This window comes from Salmo trutta, chromosome 3, assembly GCF_901001165.1.
Source record: "Salmo trutta chromosome 3, fSalTru1.1, whole genome shotgun sequence".
Lineage (NCBI taxonomy): Eukaryota > Metazoa > Chordata > Actinopteri > Salmoniformes > Salmonidae > Salmo > Salmo trutta.
The window spans coordinates 15,938,683-15,949,214 of NC_042959.1; the positions used below are offsets into that span (position 1 = coordinate 15,938,683).

General features: G+C 40.7%; 1 long non-coding RNA gene across 1 annotated transcript; it reads left to right on the forward strand.

Annotated features, from left to right (window-relative positions):
- Positions 1 to 3,455: 3,455 nt before the first annotated feature.
- On the forward strand, positions 3,456 to 8,140 carry LOC115164722 (uncharacterized). Its single transcript, XR_003869974.1, has 2 exons — positions 3,456 to 3,516; positions 6,216 to 8,140. It is a non-coding gene; the product is annotated as an uncharacterized LOC115164722 (long non-coding RNA).
- The last annotated feature ends 2,392 nt before the right edge of the window (positions 8,141 to 10,532 follow it).

The following is a 10,532-nucleotide window of genomic DNA, read 5'->3' on the forward strand; positions in this document are numbered from 1 at the left end:
GTTAGAGAGTAGGTAAACATGACTAGGGAGGGTTAGAAAGCAGGTTACATGACTAGGGAGGGTTAGAGAGCAGGTAAATGTGACTAGGATAGGTTAGAGTGCAAGGTAAGCGTGACTAGGGAGTGTTAGAGAGCAGGTAAACATCGCTAAATGATTACATAGGGTAAATTCATTCATTCAGCCCCTCTTTAAAAATAATTAAACATTCCAACGTCTTATGTTGTAGCTATTGTTTTAGACAGAAGAGGAGGAAAGGCGATACATGTATAGGGGGGCCTACAATGGTGCCTTTTTCCAAGGGTCAGAGGTAGTATACCCACCCAGGTCTGTAATGGCTGCCCCCACTGCTTTACCATTCATCTGGGTGTCAGGCATCAGCCGGACTCGAACAGAAAAACACACCATTAGACGTCATCTGGGGACAAGAGCAGGATGTCAAAACACGGGGCCTTTCCCAGACATTTCCGCCGCTGCTATATATTGCCTTTTTTTCTTGAGTGTACGACAGCCATTGAATGACACATTCACCATTGCTTACTATCTGCAGGAATAATTCCTACTCTGACCCACCTGTCATGCGTTGGCAAATCATGCCACCTCCCCACCATGTATTATTTATGAGTGTTTCATGAATAGATGTCCTCTGTGCTTCTGACACCCATAAATCGCTGGGTATTTGGGGAGGGCAGAGCGTGTTGTGACGGAGAACCCTGTTTGAGACAACCTGGAGAGGGTCAGCTCAGACAGGTTAGCGTAACAGTAACACTGACGGTGAGAGGAGGTGACATATGATAAATAGGTGTGTGAATCACGGGAAGACGACGATAGGCTTTGTGATTTTTTCCTTTTGTCACCTTGACAAATGTGACAAAGAAGAGGTAGTCCCAGATGGAATCTGCAAAGTAAGCATCGTCTCACTGGAAACAGAGGATAAGAAAGCAATAAGTATGAAAGGCTAAACTTGGTTTTCTGGGACCCAGATGTCAGAGCAGTACCAGATAATACCACCTAAGAGGTGAAAATGTGAAAAGGTTTGTCTCTGGTATACAGTATATTGGTGTTTAGTTTAAAGTGGGAAATGGGTAGCTTTAAAGTGGGTCTGAGGTTTAGTACTCAGGAATCAGTGATTTGTGACAAGAATATGCGATCATTGTTTATTTATTTATGTCGGCTATAATTCCTTGTTCTGTTTCATGTGACTTCTTTGTTTCTTTCTCACCGGGTCTAGTTTCCACCAAAGGCCAAGTTGGTGCTGCTCATTCTGTCAAACTCATTCATCATTCAAGCGCTTGTCAATAAATTATATGAGTAAATGATTCATTTTAGCGCTAAGTGCAAGCAAATACTGTGTAAGCTACTGTCCGTGTTCATGTTCAAAAACAGAGCCTTTTGTTTAATTCATCTTTTCTTTAATTCATCAACCTTATGTGTTTTGTCTCTTTTTCAGTCAAATCACAGAGGATTCCCTCACTAACTGTTCATACTCTCAGTAAAAGGCCTAAGGAATGGCATATTATGTTTTTGTGTGATAGCTGCCGTCTTCTCACTTTTCCAATTTGCTTGATGGGGTGCAGCGCATGTTCTAGCTGTCCTGTGCTCATGTTTCGTAGCCCTAATATCTGACACCTAATGTTTTGCGCCAGAGTGGCTGGGTGACAACGCATCATAATAAGGAGAAACTCTTTCTGGTTCCGTGTGTGCAGGGAGATTGACAGGGAGATGGGGGTGTGGCACTGGAGGCCATGATTATCCTGTATGTTTGGAGGCCGGAGCTTTTTTTAAATGAAATCTCTTCAGGGCTGGCAACATCTGGGATAGGTTCATTTCATGTCATGTTTGTCAGTGGAAAATACGACTTTCTGTAATTTTCCACTGACATTTTTTTAATTGTGAACAAAGCCTTGGGTTTCCTTATCCATATGTTTGTAATTCTTTACTGTGGTTCTAGCAAGTCATTGTCACAGTAAAATCAACTTGAGTTTGAATTCCAGGATAGGTCTATTGCACATTTTGTGGAATTGACTTACTGTTAATGATCTTATCAACCCATCTTGTACAGTACATTCACACACAGGAACACAGACCACCATAAAAAAGCAGTCACTCTCTAAACTAACTACAACTTATACACATTATATAGGGAATATAAGAAATTCATACTGCCTCACAAATCACGTATAAACAAAATCAATTGACATAAATGGTGATATAAAAGCTTATTAAATCTGGTGCATTGCCAAATATGGCATGACCCTTTTACCACCCACAGACATTTGCATTCATTATTTCTGAAGCAATTATAGATTTGATGATTTATGACGGCTTAATGTGGAATCAACACTTTTAACAAACAAGTATTGTTGGTTGTTGATGCAACTGTAGTAAGGTCTGTTCTGTAGATATATTTTCCCTCAAACATTCACATCCAACTACAGAGTCTTAATAGTTAATATTACACTCAATATTGGAACCCAAACATAGGTTGACACCTGTGACTGTAGTGGTAAATGGGTGTGATCTGAACTCCAGCAAACCTTTCCCATCGGAAATCAAACACAGCCACTCTTGAGATTTGACACAGTGGCAGAGAGCGACTTGAGTGTTCAAATTCGGAGCTGTCATCAAGCATGAACAGTGAGTGAGCATGTCATCAACTTTTGAGTTTCAATAGCTTTTATCCGCCATTGAGAGTGTTTTAAAAGTGAAGGGAAACTTTGGCATATCTCTTCTGAATCTAACGAGCTGATGACAAATCTGTCATGTTATCAACTTCTATTGTGTCACCCAATCTAATTCCACCCAATCTAATTCCACCCAATCTAGTTCCACCCAATCTAATTCCACCCAATCTAGTTCCACCCAATCTAAATCCACTCAATCTAAATCCACCCAATCTGAATCCAGAATGCAGAGGGAGACATTTTTCAAACACGTCTGAGATCCAGACCTCACAAAAGTTGTTAATTTCTTTAGCTGCCATTGTAATTACTTTGAGTTCTTCATCTCAGTCTAACTTCAGGATTTCCCCATATGCCTCCCTGGCAAGCCTCTTTTAAGGAAATGGACGTGGAAATGTTGCCCTTGCATTAGAGGGAAGGAAGTCCAAGAACAAGGCGAAAAAAGGAATGCTTGCCTTTTCATGAATCGTTATCCCATCCCTCCAGGGCACGGACAGGAACAACACAAGGAGCATGCTGGGGGATGCGTGCTCATGCCGTATATTATGTGCTCCAGATTGTTAAGTGTCAACCTCCTGGTGGGGAGAGTTAGAGAGGCAACAACAAAGGCATATGCAGCACCAGCGTGAGATGAACAACACAAGGGCCCTGTCAGCAAGAGCCAGGCAACTCTAACATCTGGATGGGAAGATTCACTATTCTTTATTTAATTATAAATATATATAATTCATTTGTTGTTAAACAGGCCCCCTTTACAATGCTTGCACGTTCCCCATCGTTACAGCTGGATGGTTACTGAACTATTTCCAATGGAGCGCTTGGAAGAAGGCCACCCACTGTGAGTAGAAATAGGCATTTTAATTTTTACTACACCAATATGTCTAGAGAATACATGATAGACTAACTGACAGTAATGGTAAATAAATGTAATAACAGAGAAACATTTTCTCATACTCCATCCAAAGTTGTTTAAGGACTAACAATGGGATGTCATCTGGCATTGGCCCATCATTGTTGGATTATTTATTAGTCAAATATCCCTCTTGATAGACGAAAGAGCTTCATACTGAAAGGTTTTGCGCCACATTTTTGTATTAATTTACAGCACAAAATCCATGCAAGTATCCATGCAGATGACACAATCCACACCCATTGGGGAGCGTGACTACCAAGGATTAGTTTGGACTCATTTATGCTAATACCAGACAATATGTGAGAATGATTCATCCACTTCACCCAGCGAATACAAATAGATCCTTATAACCGGTGAGTTATAGCGAGGAAAATAGCTTACAATCCTTCCTCTCCTCTCTGACATGTTCTGCAATCATAACAGACAGAGAAGAGGTAGGAAGCAGTCCTCAGGGAAATAAAAAGGTTGGTGTTGGATGAAATCTGAAGAGTAGCTAATTTTACACTCTCTGTGCGACTCCCCTACCTGCCATTATCTGTGAGAGTGTGGCATTTTACACACACCCTTGCTGTCTGTATACTGTATTGTTGCAGCAAAATAATCCTTCAGCAACAGGATTTGAATGTTTAGTCCATAATGTTACTTGATCATTGGTTACACTATTTGATGGTCAAAATGAGGCTACATGAAAAGTGGAATGCTGTTAATATAACCGTGTGTTAGTATGGGTTTTTGTGAATTTATGTGAATCACAAAGCTCATCTGCATTTTCTGCGGCGCAGGAAAGTTCTTAGCATCAAAAGAGTTATCAAATGAAGATCCTACATCTGTAGGAAGAGCCCTGAGACTGATGTGAGAGTAGCAGAAAAAAATACAGTACGGTGGAATGGTGGAGGTCGTGTTAGGAGTAAATTGGTTAAATATATGCCTGCTGCTTTAGTTTTCTTTTGTCTTTCTCGCTTTCTGTGTTATGTACTGTTGTTTCTCCTATCCAGCCCCAGCTGTCGTGTGTGAACAAGAGACAGAACGAGAGAGAGAGAGAGAGAGAGAGAGAGAGAGAGAGAGGTGTAAAAGAGAGGGAAGAGAGTGGTAGAGGAGAGAGCAAATGATGGTTTAAAAGGAGCTAAAAAGAAAATAGGAATACAGCCTCATACTCTATATGAGGACATATCTCAGTGGTGACAATGACATTCGCATGTTTTCATTACATTGCACCAATGCATTATATCAACCTCGATTCGTTTTGCATGCAACCACCAACAGAAATGGGCTTGCATCTCACCTAGTATACCATTAGTGTAGCAGTGAAATAATTTATTTAGCAGACCATTTTAGGGGGAAAAAGCCTGACTGATGGCTATAGAAGTGGTGGTGAGACTGTGCAGAGTCAATTCTGACTTGAGGACATACCGGTATGCAGAGCGTACTGGGACCTGGCGCCTTACCGAGAGAGGTGCTTAATGTTAATTCCTTCATTTATTTCAACAGCTGAGAGAGGCACCAATCGAGAGAGGCTCCAAAGCGCCACCTTCACCTGGAGCCAACGGCATGCTACTGATAAGACATTAACCATTTTGATCTATCCTCAGCATTAAATTGTCTCTCTCATTAGGTGAAGTATATTCACAGCAGGCCGGCCCGTGTTGCTTGCTGCCAGGCCAAGTAACCAACAGAGCCTTTCACTATCAAGCTTAGCTTGTCAATAAGAAAGAACGGCCGGGTTGCTAATCACCGCTTTTATTACCGCTATTACCGATACCATGGTCTCTACTTAAGATATTAAACATCATATAAATCAAAGGGGAAACATCCTATTATCTGGAGTAATCCTTATTTACTCTCCCAAATACAGAGGATTCTGGAACGAAACCCCGACTTTCGCTTATGACAATTCCTCTCAGCTAGAAAATCAACAACACAAATAATCCTTTTTTTAGGGGGGGGGGGGGGGGGGGGGCGACGACAAGAACAACACAAGAGTAAAGATTAAAGGCTTATTAGTGTATCTGTGCATCCTTGAGGCAGCAAGGATTACACAGATAATTCACATTAGCCGTAGTGAGACAGCAAGCTTCACGCACAGTATTTTATAAAGAGCCTCCCTGCTGACTGTATTTCAAAACTCTCAAATAGCTTATTTTCCCTATAGCCTATTTCTGTGGCAACACTGGACAAGCAATATGGAAGAATACTTGATTGGATTTATCTAGGGCTTTTACAGATGCTCAAAGCACTTTCAATTGTAAAGGGCTAACTTTCCTCATCCACTATAAAACTCTCCATTGGTTTCATCAATCCATTATTTTGGACGGGACAAAAGAGTAATAAAGAAAATCTTTAATTTATAATTTACAATTCCTGAAGGTATATTTTGAAATGTATTTTTGCTGTAGGTTATTAGAGATCTCATTACCCTCGCCTATATTCCACCCATTATATTCATATTGCAGGGTGGTTTAATGTAGTGATACAACAAGTGAAACATAAAAAACCTTCCTAGGTCAATTATTTGTTTAGAAAAGGTCACTTCATACATCAGCATGTGCTGCATACAAGCCGAGTGTGTTTATGGGTTGTTTATATGATCCCTCAAGCATGTGCTGAGTCTTGATCTTCCCTTTCAGGTATCGGACAGACATCTTGTCCTCAGTTGACCCAGTGGGCTTACTGCTCATGTCTCGCCTGGCTCGCGGACAAAGAGAGGGTGGAGGCTTATCGCACAGATCCGATCAGCACAGCCAAGCCCCCGGCACATCAACAGCACAATCCCTCTCCAAAAAAAAGTGGAGGCGACCATAACAAAGTGAACAACAGGACGCTTCAGAAGCCCAGGCGGTTTGCTAAGGGAACGGCAGCACTTTAATTGTTTTCAGAGGGATTTAGCCGTTAGCCGCGGATTTCTGCTAGTCCCAGTCCTTCCTTCATTACACCACATTCTCCCATCCCTGGCACTTGTTGACGTGGGCACACTGCCTTCGTCCCACGTCCCCCACTTCCCTCTCCCATTCTCCCAATCCCCCTTACACAGTGGGCTTCCTCTCCACTTGGCACAGATGGGCGAATCTAGCAGATGTTTTATCACTTTTTTTCTCCCGCTCTCCTCTCGCAGAATGGATTTAGGTTGGAGAGTTAATGAGGTGATTTGCATCTGTCTAAAGCTGTTTTCTGTTGATTGTTTTGAGGGAAACCAGGCAAGAGAAACTTTCAGCATGCATCCCTCTCACAAGGCTTTTTATTTGTCTGTCTGTCATTTAGTGTATCTGTTCAGTTCCCAGACTAACTCTCTGGTTCTTATATGCAGCTATACATTACCGTGCATGATACCGTGCTTGTTTATGGTTTCTTTATGTTTTTTTCCGGCTAACAAAATCTGTGTGAAGCATACAAGTATTTCTCACAATTGCGTCGGCATGCTGTAATGTATCTCACTGTAAGACGTTTGTCAACTGTCCAGGTACAGCAGACACACAAACTTTTGACTGCAGAGTGTTTAGTATCTCACGTACTGCTCTCATTGCAGCTGGAGCTAATCTTCATGTTTTTGCCGAAAGGGATGTAGAAAAGCTGGCTGAAAATGTTGATGTTCTGAAATTGTAGATATATTTGGGAACAGTAACACACTCATAACTGGCCACTTAGGCTGCACATGAATGAGCACAACTGACTTTTGTCATACTATGCTCGTGGTCCAAGTATCTTCTTCATTAACTGTAGAGAAATAGAGGGGTTAATGACAATCTGGCAAGATCATTGTGTGTATGTGTAGATTTCGGTTTCTGTATCTCTGTGTGAAAGGGTGTGCATTCAAGGTGAATACACACCCTCTACTTTCCTTCAGTGTCCAGTCAGTCTTCTGTGTAACCCATTTTCCACTGCTGCGCCTCCGTGCTCAGTCATCTCGCCCAATGACAGAGGCCCTCTTCACCTACAGCAGACACAGAGGCCCTCTTCACCTACAGCACACACAGAGGCCCTCTTCACCTACAGCAGACATGGAGGCTAACCAGGTTATACCTGAATCGGATGATCAATTTCTCGGCTAAGTTGAAATCTACAGATTGCGGGCAGAAGGGAGTGTGACAGCCTAAGGACCCTGCTGTCAGGGCAGATTGATGGAGCTCCTTATTTGGAGAGACGGAGGACCCATTTATAAAGCTGTAATTGTTCCTGTGATATCGACACTCTTTCCTGGACGCACTTAACCTCTGCCACTGGCTTCTCTCTCCATTCAGCCAGATATCCTATGCCCATAATGTCTTTATCTTCCTTTTGTGTAAATCAAATCAAATATAAAATATTGTTAGATCGTAGGGCTGGGAATTGCCAGGGACCCCACGATACGATATTATCACCATACTTAGATACCGATAGAATATATATTGCGATTATCACGATTATCACAATTCTATATGTATTGCGATTGATACTGCAATTTTATTGCAATTTGATGTTCTAAACATATTTCTCATTATATGTATGCTGCAGAGGGACAAGAGAGAGCCATAAGAAAATGAGTTTTGATCACTGAAGGAAATAAAAGTGCTGAAAATATGTTGGCTTACTATTTAAAAAGAAGATGAAGAACAAGCTATAGGAGTTTTGAGTTTTGGCTCAGGTACATCCTACTAGCGCTAGCTAAAGCTACCTACTTTTTTTGTCTTTTTATAAATCAATACTTGCATTCAAATATCGATATATAGTCCAAAAATAATATTGTGATATGTAACTGTATCTATTTTTCCTTACCATCAATATTAGATAACGCCAGGTGGCTGAAATCTTGGAAGTGTTCGAAGATGAGAGAGCGAAAGACAAGATAGAGACAGAGATATTACCTTGCATGGGTTTTCTCTGTTCTGTATCTCGGAGCTATACAAGCTAGCACATTTAGTATTCAGATTCCATGCTGGTTCAAATCAGATGTGTTATCACACACTGAGGTGCAGGAGATGGGATCTTAAATTAGACCTGAAGAGGAGAAGAGATAAGCCACTATTAGAAGCCAAACTGAAATAACAAGGGGAATGATTTTATATAACACCCCCCTTTTTACCCTCCATTTTTTTTGTGGGGCTAACGTCTCAGAATTAGCAAAGCAATTCTCTCTCTTTTTTGCAGCTATGCCTGTTGAGCCATGCTGCCAGTTTTCATCGGTTTTCATTACTCTCTTCCATTATTTCCTAATTTCCGTTCAGTTGCTCTTCGGGCACCTCTCGCATAAAGCAATCACATTGTCATTAATGGCTGCTACTGTCCTGTTCTTTGCAGAGGAGCTGCCAGTCTGAGGGTCCCATGGTTATTCAGAGATAGTGAAAGGAGCAAGAAACGGTGCCATCTGTCTGAAATGTTACCATTAGTAGTGCTCTTTTAAAGGTCCAGCTATGATTAGAGAGATTGTGGCTATCAATTCATCTTATTGGATTTTATTCAGGTGCTCTTCTTGTTTTAGGATATACCAAGGAGTAGGTCTTTGGCTCCTTGATCTTGATATATCAGGTTGATATTTCACTAAGCTTGTTAAAAGTCCAATGCAGCCATTTTTATCTCAATATCAAAGAATTTATTGGTAACATTTAAGTACCTTACTGTGATTGTTTTCAATTAAAATATTCAAAAATAAACAAAAATACGTTCTTAGCAAAAGAGCAATTTCTCAAGCAAGAATTTAGCTTGGACTGCCTGGGAATGGTCTGAGTTGAGAGGGGAAAACTGATAACTACCTGATATTGGCAAAGAGCTTTGGAACTTTTTTTCTTACTTTTCTATTAACTAATTTATTGCATGTTGATGTCACCATGGAAAGGCCAATCTCCATCCCAACAAAATATCACAGTGTTACTCCAACATCATAGAAATATATTTAAAACACAGGAAAATCTAGTTTTGACTTCACTGTGCCCTAAAATAATCTGTTAACTTCTGTCAATGTTTTAGAACAACTCTGGACTTTTTCTTAATAAATTCCGATATGGATAACACATCTGATATAAGCCAGCCCAGAATCTGAAAGCTCAGACTTGAATTTGTTGTCATGTCTCTTCATGGTATATACAGTTTCTAGATATCAGTGACGGTCGGTGATAAGGGAGGGCGATTGTTTTTTTTATGAGCATGGCCTTATTTCTATTACAGCATATTGGATGACTGTCATTCATATTCCATTCACCCAGTTAAATGTAACATCGATAGGTTTAGACTATTACATGATACTCAAATTTTCCTTATACCCAACATAAGGTTTTGACAACCTAGCCTCTATAAGAAAGTTTACAATGTAGGTGTACAGGTGGAGAGAAATTTGAGAAATCAAGGTGACAGACAGCAGTTGTAAACGAGAGTCTCTATTGGACAAAATTCAGGTATTTTTATCCCCATTTTATTGCGTATGCTTCCGTTTATGGAATGCTTTTTTTTACAGAATTGGCGGAATGATCACACGCAAACTCAGTTCACTTTCACAGCAGCCACATACAGCATGATCTCTTTGATCTTTGTAGAATTCTTTCTCACATCTATGCGCTCTCCTCCTCTGACCTTTTCCCATTGCTTGTGGACATCAGTGCACAACACATCAGCTGTCTGTGACCAGGTGAAAAAACCTTTCCAAGCCAAACCTTCATACAGTATCATAACCGCTAACTGCTACACACAGCCTATGACTGCCACCATATTATAAAGTCATAGTCAATATAGATACTAGAGCTAACATGTTGGTAAACCCGCTACAATCATGCAGTACAGTGTACAGTCAGCAAGGAGTTCGGCAGTTACACCGGCGAGCCACGGTGGCAATAAAATCTAGCTAAGTAAGTGAAAGTGAAAACAAATGACTAAATATAGCTAGCTCTCTCTGCCTCTAACTCTCTCTTGCTTCTCCTTAATTTTTAAAGAAATTAATTTGTTAAAAACTATTCAACTATTGTCTTTCTCTGTCTTTGAGT